At 41.8% G+C, this 13,058-nt stretch overlaps 1 protein-coding gene across 1 annotated transcript in view; it reads left to right on the top strand.

Annotated features, from left to right (window-relative positions):
• The first annotated feature begins 5,270 nt into the window (after positions 1-5,270).
• Positions 5,271-13,058, top strand: part of LOC126249643 (melanopsin-A) — a 485,748-nt gene continuing 477,960 nt past the window's right edge. Inside the window, exon 1 of the mRNA XM_049951321.1 lies at positions 5,271-5,393. The gene's annotated coding sequence lies outside the window, so the exon portion shown is untranslated. The remainder of the gene's footprint in view (positions 5,394-13,058) is intronic.

The raw sequence follows: 13,058 nt of genomic DNA, 5'->3' as shown, positions 1-13,058 counted from the left end.
CCGCAGTGGATACACCGATCCCGTGAGATCACCGAAGTTAAGCGCTGTCGGTCGTGGTCGGCACTTGGATGGGTGACCATCCAGCCGCCATGCGCTGTTGCCATTTTTCGGGGTGCACTCAGCCTCGCGATGCCAATTGAGGAGCTACTCGACCGAATAGTAGCGGCTCCGGTCAAAGAACAACCGGGAGAGCGGTGTGCTGACCACAGGCCCTCCTATCCGCATCCTCATCTGAGGATGACACGGCGGTCGGATGGTCCAGATGGGCCACTTGTGGCTGAAGACGGAGTGGTTTTTATAAGCCAACAGAACTACACAAATAACTAAACACAAGAAAACAAATAGCAGTAGAAAATGGTTATGATACCCATATGGTAGACAAGTTAAACCAAAATATATGTAAACAATACAGAAATGAACTAGCCACACACACACAAAAGACCTCACACAACATAGAACGACACAAAAAATGACCACATACAAGGTACAATAGAGCAGCAACAAACACACAAAACAAATAGGCACATACTCATCTACAATAACGAAGCTTTTCACAGAGTAGGCAACATATTACAGAAACAGGGACTCCAGACAGGATACAGGACAGAGAACACAACACTGTAAAAGATCAGAACGCAAGGAACACGCACTAATAAATTTATCACGTCAGGAATATATGAACTCACACATGCAACACTTGTCAGTCAGTATACATAAAACAGACATGAAGAAACGTCATAACCAGATATTACGAACTTTAAAAAGCAACAGTTGCCATAGCACAATTGCTGACCACCTAATAGCACACAATCACCACCAAACTACAAGAAAAACAGATTTAAGAATACAAAAACCAAACCACAGCCCATACACCAAACAGACCATTGAGGAAACCTTCCACATACAGAAGGCAATAGCAGGAGGAAAACAGGTCATAAATGAATACACTACACTCTGCAACGGCACACTGTTCAGCAGACAAAAGGAAATTTACAGAGAAGACAACACAAACAGCTAAAACGTTTACCTCCCTCACGAACACATACAGGGATTGCCACACAAAAACGTAAGTAAAAACGAATATAAGCGCGAAATATCGCGACAAACGAAATTACGTTTAAAGCATAAAATGATAGGTTAACTGGCAACAAACTTTATCATCTACACCGTTTGGTTGCAGATGACAAGCTACCAGTACGAAGTAATACGTAGGTGGTATTGCAAAACCATGCAGACTGAATGTAAAGGTTATTAACTAACAGAAACAAATTTTTGTTTTAAATAAATATTTCCGTAAGTTTGTAATCATTTAGTAACTATGTTCACATTACAGATTAAATAAAACAGAAAAACACTAATTATTGCACAGAGGTGCTAAAACATGTTTGGGAACTCCGAAAAAACGGCGTTTTGCGTGAAAGGCGACTCTTACATCCAACAGGTTTGAAGCTTAATCCATCTAAGATGCAAGCAACCTTAGTCCTTCCCAAACGAATTTATACCCCTCAGATCAGAGTACGTCTTCCATTATAAATTATAAACGGCACAGAAATAACTTTTGTTTCTTCTGCATAGAAGTTACGGCTACTTATGGACCATCACACTATCTGGCCTGAACACACACCGACAGTCTATAAGGAACAGACAACATCACTTCATTCACTATAGATATATAAAAAAAGTATTTCTTTTCGAGCTAAATAAAGCACTCATAGAATCACTAATACTCCCAATACTTGATTATGGTGACCATATTTTCCAAAGATTATCGTACGAAATCTCACACCTACTGGTTTTGGCAGTGAATGCTTTTGTACGATATACTTGCGACGTACGCTGATGCTGTTTCGACCACATTCCTCCTGCGTACGAACTCGAACGGTCATTATGGCTATGTACCAATAAGCTAAAGATTATCACGTTAACTCTATCATCTTCCCAATAATTGCACTCCATCTTATTTATTCTCTACTCTTAAACTACTGTAGAAAGACACATATTCAGCAAAGTAATGTCCTCTCCCTGTAATTACATAATTCTGTCAAGTTCACGAAATAATTTTTAGCATCACTATCTCGACTTTGGAACAATTTTCCTCAAAATGTAAGAGAAATTAAATCGCTTTCAGACTTCTAAAGACAGCCTCTACCACAACAGTCAACTCTACCATACACTAGTCTGCTGCCCACTCTTGTTAGTCCTGGCTCCTCCTCAACTTTTTGACCCTCCCCTCCCCCCCCCCCCTCCATGGTCGTGGAACGAGTCAATACATGAAATTATAACACGATTGTAGAAACAGATAAAATGAAATATAAGAAACATATTCGGGCGACAAGTCTTAACTTTAAATAAAGAAAATCAACAATGTAACACTGGAATTTGCTTAATTATTTGGCTCTTCCAGGAGCTCCTCGACAGAATAGAAGGAATGAGCCATGAGGAAACTCTTCTTGTTTGGACTTAAAAGTCTATTGGGCTACTGCTAAGATTTTTGAGTTCTTGTGGTAGCTTATTGAAAATGGATGCAGCAGAAGACTGCACTCCTTTCTGCACAAGAGTTAAGGAAGTGCATTCCACATAAAGATTTGATTTCTGCCTAGTATTAACTGAGTGAAAGCTGCTAACTCTTGGGAATAAGCTAATATTGCTAACAACAAACGGCATTAAAGAAAATATATACTGTGAGGGCGATGTCAAAATTCCCAGACTATTGAATAGGGGTCAACAAGAGGTTTCCGAACTTACACCACACATAGCTCGAGCAGCCCGTTTTTTAGCCAAAAATATCCTTTTTGAATCAGAAGAATTACCCCAAAAAATAATACCATATGACATAAGCGTATGAAAATATGCGAAGTAGACTACTTTTCGTGTTGAAATGTCACTTATTTCAGATACTGTTCCAATGGTAAATAAAGCAGCATTTAGTTTCTGAACAAGATCCTGAACATGGGCTTTCCACAACACCTTACTATCTATCCGAACGCATAGGAGCTTGAACTGTTCCGTCTCGCTTATAATATGCCCATTCTGTCTGATCAAAGTATCAGTTCTTCTTGAATTGTGAGTTAGAAACTGTAAAAACTTAGTCTTACTGTGATTTAGCATCAAATAATTTTCCACAAGCCACGAACTTATTTCATGAACTATATTATTTGATGTTTCAATATTACACACAAGATCCTTCACTACCAAGCTGGTGTCATTAGCAAACAGAAATATTTTTGAATCACCTGTAATACTAGAAGGCATATCATTTATATAAATAAGAAACAGCAGCGGCCCCAGCACCGATCCTTGGGGAACGCCCCACTTAACAGTGCCCCATTGGAACTGAACATCACTACCACTCTCAATATTGCGGAGAATTACCTTCTGCTTTCTGTTTTTAAAGTAAGAGGCGAACCAATTGTAATAGTCTGCACCATTCTAAATGCGCTTTGTTACTATTACTATCAGTGTTAGTTATTATTATTACTATCATTATTGTCAAACATGTTAATATTATTATTAGTACCATTGTTATTTTGAATGGTTTGTAATACCTTAGATGTGTGTTGTTCCTAGTCAGATGTAAGAGACAGCCCTAAGACCCTAATCTTATCAATCGAAATGACATAGGAATAAATAAATACATCGAAGCATAAGTGCATTTTTCACTAAGATACACTATGTGATCAAAAGTATTCGGACACCTGGCTGACAATGACTTACAAGTTTGTGGCGCCCTCCATCGGTAATGCTGGAATTCAGTATGGTGTTGGCCAACCCTTAGCATAGATGACAGCTTCCACTCTCGCAGGCATACTTTCTATCAAGTGCTAGAAGCTTTCTTGGGATATAGCAGCCCAATCTTCACGGAGTGTTGCACTGAGGTGATGTTTCGATGTCAGTGGGTGAGGCCTGGCACGAAGTCGGCGTTCCAAAATATATCAAAGGTGTTCTATAGGATTCAGGTGAGAACTCCGTGTAGGCCAGTACATTACAGGAATGTTATTGTCGTGTAATCACTTCGCCATAGGCCGTGATTTATGAACAGGTACTCGATCGTGTTGAAAGCTGCAATCTCGTTCCCCAAATTACTGATCAACAGTGGGAAGCAAAGAGGTGCTTAAAACATTAATGTTGACCTCAGCTGCGGTAGTGCCACGCAAAATAACATGGGGTGTAAGCCCCCTACATTAAAAACACGACCATACCATAACACCACCGCCTCTGAATTTTACCGTTGGCACTACATACGCTGGCAGCTGTTCATCGGGCGTTCGCCATAGCCACACCCCGCCATCGGATGACCACAATGTGTACCGTGATTCGACACTTCACACAAAGTTTTTCCACTGTTCAATCGTCCAATGTTTACGCTCCTTACACCAAGCGGGGCGTCGTTTTGCGTTTACCAGCGTGATTTGTGGCATATGAGGAGCCGCTCTACCACGAAATCCAAGTTGTATCACCTCCCGCCTAACTGTAATAGTATTTGCAGTTGGTTCTGATGCAGTTTGGAATTTCTGTGTGATGGACTGGATAGATTTAAGCATATTACACAATACGAACCTCTTCAACAGTTGGCGGTATGTGTCAGTCAACAGACGAGGTCGGCCTTTACGCTTTCGTGCTGTACGTGTCTGTTCACGTTTCCAGTTCACTATCACATTGGAAACAGTGGACCTAGATGGGATTAGGACTGTGGAAATCACGCGTACAGACGTATGATACAAGTGACACGCTTTCACTTGACCACGTTCGTAGTCCGTCAGTTTCGCGGAGCACCACATTCTGCTCTCTCACAACATCTAATGACTATTGAAGTCGCTGATATGGAGTACCTGGCAATAGGTGGCAGCAAAATGCCCATAATATTAAAAATGTATGTCTTTGGGGGTGTCCAGATACTTTTGATCACATAATGTACATATCCGGACGACTCCAGAAATTTACTGTGTTTTCTAGAGTATTGATAACTATTAGAAAAGTCATTGACTATAGTTGGTTTTCCGAGTTTTGCTGAATTCGGATTACGTGCCAAAGTGACTTTTATTTACGACTCGTATGTATTCGGTCTGTATGTTATGCTGCTCTGGTAGCGTCACTGATGCCTAGCTGTCAAACTCATGGCTATGCATGAAACTGTATCATATTGCGTCTACTGCTTCGAACTTAGATTGTACAGTTATAATCACACTACCATAAGCTGATGCAAGACGATGTAGGTAGCCCTATGTGCTATTCGAATTTATGTCCAGGTGTCTCATCCGCTGTCGCTGAGAGGTGAGGCCAGGCAGTGGATTTGGAGTTGCTGTGCCTCCAGTGCACGGATCTTCAGCGCGTAGTTGCAGTTTCTAGGCTGGAGACACTTTCCGTCTCGTCTAGGACCTGCGCTACTGTGAGAGGTAGGCACTATTCTTAAAGTGTGACCACATATTGTGAAATCAACTAACTCATTGTCATGATTATTATTTATTCTCACGATGTATCACTGGACGGATGGCGTGAATCGCTTACACGACATCACTACTTTACTATCCTACTATTCTCTAAATTGCTCTTCTCCTTTTTCTTCTGCCTTTATCCTGCATCGGTACGGGACAGGATTGGCTCTTATCGGATTTGGCACGGTTAATTTAAAGGAGGGGGGAAAACAGATGCCCGTCCTCATGCTACACGACCACACACACACCCCCTACCCCCAGGACAGAACTGTCTGTGTGTAGAGTGATTCTTCTGAAAGTTTTCGAAAGTTTTCTGATATTTGTGTTAGAAGTAACTGAGGTGGAACTTGGGTGCCAGCAAAGTATTCATCTTGTTCGATGTGGGAATCTGACCAAATACCACATCTAGTCTGGCAAGCACACTGACCCTTACTGAGTATAGTGCAGCGATGTATCAGGGGACTATATCGACAACACTGTGTATAGATTCGAAAGCAAAAATCTCAATGGAGGGATACAGCATCAAGGGTCCCATCAGAATCGTCATTGGACACATAACTTCTCTCATTACATGTTCGTCACATATCAATTATTCTCTCCTACTGACAGTATCTCTCATATAGTGACGACCTTCAGTTGTGTCTAAGTGCAAGTCCTATAAAAATTTCAATGGTCATCCAACTTATAAATGTTTATTTAATTGACTGACACAGTCGGCGCACATCAAGCATAGGTCATGAGAATAATTTCATTTTAGATGGGTTAAGCTTAATTAATCAACATAAAACGTGAGCAGCCGTAGTCGCTAAAAAATAAGTTATTACGATTCACTTCAGAGAAATTCTTTCATCGTTTATTCTAAGCGTCACAGAAATATATTTAGTTTTATCTGCAAGAAGGTTTGGGTTAATACCAGACCATCACTTAGACTGATCTGAACACACAACTGCAGTCTATAAGAAAGTGTAAGCGTCACTTCATTCAGTACAGACATATAAGAAAGTATTTCTGTTCGAAAATAAAAATATTGTCGTAGAGTCACTAACTCAACCCATACTTGCTTACAGTGATGGTAATTTCCAAGGACCTTCGTACGACATCTCACGCCAGCTGGTTTTGGCGACGTGTGCTTGTGTGCGATATATTTCTCACATACGCTGATGCTTTCGACCACATCTGTCCTACCTAGGAACAGTTATCATGCCGACGCGCTGATAATCATAAAGACTACACGTTTTATGTTCACTCTATCGTTTACTCAGTCATTGCGCTCCATTTTATTTATCCTCTACTCTTAAACTTCTGTCTGAACACCACTGGAGAAATACTTCATCTCAGCAAATTAAAATCCTCTCTGTGCCATTGTAGAACTCTGCCATGTTCTCTAAAATCATTTCAGTAATAGTAACCCGAATTTGGAAGCATATTCATCGAATTATCAGAGAAATTAAATCCCTTTCGAACTTCTAAAGACAGCTAATTATCGTCCTTGTATCATAATAGCCACCTCTCCCATATACTAGTTTGCTAAACACTCCCGTCAGCCTCCCTCGCCCACAACATATCCCAAAAGCCCTCTCCACAGAGAGCTCTGTTTAAATTCTGTTCTTTCCTAACAGTCAATGTCCCTGTCATTTCAGTCTTCATCTCTTCCGTTTCTGATAATACTAAACATGGCTTAAAAATATTTAAAATGATCTGACATATTCTTAATGAGCTTTGATTTTATTACTATCAGTGTTAGTCAGGTGTATTCCCATCATTGTTGTCAATCATGTTAATATTATTATTAAAACCATTGTAATTTGGAATCGTTTAAAATAGCTCAGATATGTGTTGTTCCTTGACAGACGTAAGATACAGCCCTAAGACCCCAATCTTATCATATTAAATAACATAGTAATAAATAAATATATCGTAGAAAAAGAACATTTTTCATTAATATATGGGACTCAACTGCTGTGGTCATAAGTCCCCTAGAACTTAGAACTACTTAAACCTAACTAACCTAAGGACAGCACACAACAACCAGCCATCACGAGGCAGAGAAAATCCCTGACCCCGCCGGGAATCGAACCCGGGAACCCAGGCGTGGGAAGCGAGAACGCTACCGCACGACCACGAGATGCGGGCCTTAAAACATCAATTTAGGACTGTGTTGTGATAGTGCCACGCAAAACAACAAGGTGTGCAAACCCCTCCATGAAAACCACGATCACACCATAACACCACCGCCTCTGAATTTCACTGTTGGCACTACATACGCTGGCAGATGACGTTCACCGGTCATTCGAAATACCCTTACCCGTCCATCAGATGGCCACATTGTGTACCGTGATTCGTCACTCCACACAACGCTTTTGCACTGTTCAATCGCCCAATGTTTACGCTCCTTACACCAAGCGAGGCGTCGTTTTGCCATTACTGGCGTGATTTGTGGCTTATGAGCTGCCGCTCTACCACGAAATCCAAGTTGTCTCACCTCCCGCCAAACTGTAATAATACTTGCAGTGGGTCCTGATGCAGTCTGGAATTCCTGTGTGATTGTCTGGATAGATTTCTGCCTATTACACAATATGACCCTATTCAACTGTCGGCGGTATGTGTCAGTCAACAGACGAGGTCGGCCTGTACGCTTTCATGCTGTTCATGTCTGTTCACGTTTCCATTTCACTATCACATCGGAAAAAGTGGACCTGGAGGTGTTTAAGACTGTGGAAATCCCGCGTACACACGTATGAGGCAAGTGACACCCAATCACTTGACCACGTACGAAGCCCGCGAGTTCCGCAGATTGCCCCATTCTGCTCTTCAAATATTCAAATATGTGTGAAATCTAATGGGACTTAACTGCTAAGTTCATCAGTCCCTAAGCTTACACATTACGTACCCTAAATTATCCTAAGGACAAACACACATACCAATGCCCGAGGGAGGGCTCGAACCTCCGGAGGGACCAGCCGCAAAGTCCATAACTGCAGCGTCTAAGACCGCTCGGCTAATCCCGCGAGGCTCATACTGCTCTCCCGCAATGAGTAATGACTACTGAGGTCGCTGATATTGAGCACCAGTCAGTAGGTGGCAGCGCAATGCACATAATATGAAAAATGTATGTTTTTGGTGATTTCCGGATGCTTTTGATCACATAGTGTACATAAATGGAGGGATCCAGTAACGTTCTCCTTCTTCAGCAGTATTCATATCCATTAGAAAATTCATTGATTATAGGTGGTTTTTAGAGTTTTTCTGAATTCGGATTGCGTGCCAATATGAGTTTTTTTACGACTCGTGTGTTTCAGCTCTGTCTGTTATGCTGTTATAGTAGCGTCACTGATGTCTAGCCGTCAAACTGATGCCTAGGCGTGAAACTGTTTCACATTGTGTCTACTGCTCCAAATTTAGATTGTACAGTTGTAATCACACTACCATAAGCAAATGCAAGAAAATGTAGATAGCCTTATTTGCTATTCGAATTTATGTACAGGTGTCTCGTCTGCTGTCGCTGGGAGGTCCTGCCTCCAGTGCACGGCACTTCAGGGCGTAGTTGCAGTTTCTAGACTGGAGACACTTGCAGTCTCGTCTAGGACCTGCGCCTCTGTATAAGGTAGGCACTATTCTTAAAGTTAGACCACATATTGCGAAATCAAGTTACTCATTGTTGTGGTTATTATTTATTCACATGGTGTACCACTGGACGAATGGCGTTAATCGCATACAGGACATCACTATTTTACTATTCTACTATTCTTTAACTTATTCCTCTCCTTTTTCTTCTGCCTTTATCCTGCATCGGTGCAGGGCAGGCTTGTCTCTTATCGGATTTGGCATAATTTAAAGGAGTGGGGAGGGCAGATGCCCTCGCCATGCCACACAATTACCCCCACCCCCCAGGCAGAACTGTCTGTGTGTAGAGTGATTCACCTGAAAGTTTGCGAAAGTATTCTGATATTTGTGTAAAATGTAACTGAGGTGGAACTTGGGTGCCGGCAAAGTATTCATATTGTTGGATGTGGGAATCTGACCAAATATCACATCCAGGCTTTTCTCATTACATGTTCGTCACATACCAATTATTCTCTCCTACTGACAGTATATCTCATACAGTGACGACCTTCAGTAATGTCTAAGTGTAAGTCCAATAAATATTTCAACGGCCATCCAACATGTATGTGCTTATTTAACTGACCTCCAGAGTCGGAGCACATCATAGGATAGGTCATAAGAATTTTTCCATTAAAGATGGGTTAAGCTTCAGATAAATCAATCTACAACGGGAGCAGTCTTAGCCGCTACCAAATCAATTATTACACTTCACTTCAGAGAATTTCTTCCATCCTTCATTCTAAGGGTCACAGAAATATATTTAGTTTTATCTACAAGAAGGTTAGGGATAATTCTGGACCATTACTTAGACTGGTCTGATCACACAACTGCAGTCTAGAAGAAAATGTCAGCGTCATTTCATTCACTACAGACATATAAGAAAGTATTTCTTTTCGAGCTTAAAAATATTGTCATAGAATCACTAAATCTCCCCATATTTGATTACAGTGATGCTAATTTCCAAGGACCTTCGTACGACATCTCACTCCAGCTGGTTTTGGCGACGTGTGCTTGTGTGCGATATATTTCTCACATACGCTGATGCTTTCGACCACATCTGTCCTACCTAGGAACAGTTATCATGCCGACGCGCTGATAATCATAAAGACTACACGTTTTATGTTCACTCTATCGTTTACTCAGTCATTGCGCTCCATTTTATTTATCCTCTACTCTTAAACTTCTGTCTGAACACCACTGGAGAAATACTTCATCTCAGCAAATTAAAATCCTCTCTGTGCCATTGTAGAACTCTGCCATGTTCTCTAAAATCATTTCAGTAATAGTAACCCGAATTTGGAAGCATATTCATCGAATTATCAGAGAAATTAAATCCCATTCGAACTTCTAAAGACAGCTCATTATCGTCCTTGTATCATAATAGCCACCTCTCCCATATACTAGTTTGCTAAACACTCCCGTCAGCCTCCCTCGCCCACAACATATCCCAAAAGCCCTCTCCACAGAGTGCTCTGTTTAAATTCTGTTCGTTCCTAACAGTCAACGTCCCTGTCATTTCAGTCTTCATCTCTTCCGTTTCTGATAATACTAAACATGGCTTAAAAATATTTAAAATGATCTGACATATTCTTAATGAGCTTTGATTTTATTACTATCAGTGTTAGTCAGGTGTATTCCCATCATTGTTGTCAATCATGTTAATATTATTATTAAAACCATTGTAATTTGGAATCGTTTAAAATAGCTCAGATATGTGTTGTTCCTTGACAGACGTAAGATACAGCCCTAAGACCCCAATCTTATCATATTAAATAACATCGTAATAAATAAATATATCGTAGAAAAAGAACATTTTTCATTAATATACGCTATGTGATCAAAACTATCCGGACACTTCGTTGACAATGACTTGCAAGTTCGTACCGCCCTCCATCGGTAATGCTGGAATTCAGTAAGGTGTTGGCCCACCCTTAGCTTTGATGACAGCTTCCACTCTCGCAGCCATACGTTCAATAGGGTACTGGAAGCTTTACTGGAAAATTTGAGCCCATTCTTCAAGGAGTGCTGTACTGAGGTGAGGCCTGGCACGCAGTCGGCGTTCCAAAACGACCCTAAGGTGTTCTATATTGTTCAGGTGAGGGCTCCGTGCATGCCAGTCCATTACAGAAACGTTATTGTCATGTAACCACTTCGCCATAAGCAGTGCTTTATGAACAGGTGCTCGATCGTGTTGAAAGCTGCAGTCGGCATCCACGAATTACTCTTCAACAGTGGGAAGCAAGAAGGTGCTTAAAACATCAAAAAAAAAAATGGTTCAAATGGCTCTGAGCACTATGGGACTCAACTGCTGTGGTCATAAGTCCCCTAGAACTTAGAACTACTTAAACCTAACTAACCTAAGGACAGCACACAACAACCAGCCATCACGAGGCAGAGAAAATCCCTGACCCCGCCGGGAATCGAACCCGGGAACCTAGGCGTGGGAAGCGAGAACGCTACCGCACGACCACGAGATGCGGGCCTTAAAACATCAATTGAGGACTGTGTTGTGATAGTGCCACGCAAAACAAGAAGGTGTGCAAACCCCTCCATGAAAACCACGATTACACCATAACACCACCGCCTCTGAATTTCACTGTTGGCACTACATACGCTGGCAGATGACGTTCACCGGTCATTCGAAATACCCTTACCCGTCCATCAGATGGCCACATTGTGTACCGTGATTCGTCACTCCACACAACGCTTTTGCACTGTTCAATCGTCCAATGTTTACGCTCCTTACACCAAGCGAGGCGTCGTTTTGCCATTACTGGCGTGATTTGTGGCTTATGAGCTGCCGCTCTACCACGAAATCCAAGTTGTCTCACCTCCCGCCAAACTGTAATAATACTTGCAGTGGGTCCTGATGCAGTCTGGAATTCCTGTGTGATGGTCTGGATAGATTTCTGCCTATTACACAATATGACCCTATTCAACTGTCGGCGGTATGTGTCAGTCAACAGACGAGGTCGGCCTGTACGCTTTCATGCTGTTCATGTCTGTTCACGTTTCCATTTCACTATCACATCGGAAAAAGTGGACCTGGAGGTGTTTAAGACTGTGGAAATCCCGCGTACACACGTATGAGGCAAGTGACACCCAATCACTTGACCACGTACCAAGCCCGCGAGTTCCGCAGATTGCCCCATTCTGCTCTTCAAATATTCAAATATGTGTGAAATCTAATGGGACTTAACTGCTAAGTTCATCAGTCCCTAAGCTTACACATTACGTACCCTAAATTATCCTAAGGACAAACACACATACCAATGCCCGAGGGAGGGCTCGAACCTCCGGAGGGACCAGCCGCAAAGTCCATGACTGCAGCCTCTAAGACCGTTCGGCTAATCTCGCGAGGCTCATTCTGCTCTCTCGCAATGAGTAATGACTACTGAGGTCGCTGATATTGAGCACCAGTCAGTAGGTGGCAGCGCAATGCACATAATATGAAAAATGTATGTTTTTGGTGATTTCCGGATGCTTTTGATCACATAGTGTACATAAATGGAGGGATCCAGTAACGTTCTCCTTCTTCAGCAGTATTCATATCCATTAGAAAATTCATTGATTATAGGTGGTTTTTAGAGTTTTTCTGAATTCGGATTGCGTGCCAATATGAGTTTTGTTACGACTCGTGTGTTTCAGCTCTGTCTGTTATGCTGTTATAGTAGCGTCACTGATGTCTAGCCGTCAAACTGATGCCTAGGCGTGAAACTGTTTCACATTGTGTCTACTGCTCCAAATTTAGATTGTACAGTTGTAATCACACTACCATAAGCAAATGCAAGAAAATGTAGATAGCCTTATTTGCTATTCGAATTTATGTACAGGTGTCTCGTCTGCTGTCGCTGGGAGGTCCTGCCTCCAGTGCACGGCACTTCAGGGCGTAGTTGCAGTTTCTAGACTGGAGACACTTGCAGTCTCGTCTAGGACCTGCGCCTCTGTATAAGGTAGGCACTATTCTTAAAGTTAGACCACATATTGCGAAATCAAGTTACTCATTGTTGTGGTTATTATTTA

This window comes from Schistocerca nitens, chromosome 3 (assembly GCF_023898315.1).
Source record: "Schistocerca nitens isolate TAMUIC-IGC-003100 chromosome 3, iqSchNite1.1, whole genome shotgun sequence".
NCBI classification, from domain to species: domain Eukaryota; kingdom Metazoa; phylum Arthropoda; class Insecta; order Orthoptera; family Acrididae; genus Schistocerca; species Schistocerca nitens.
Note: the sequence above shows the minus strand (reverse complement) of the source record. Positions and strands in the feature narration are given on the sequence as shown.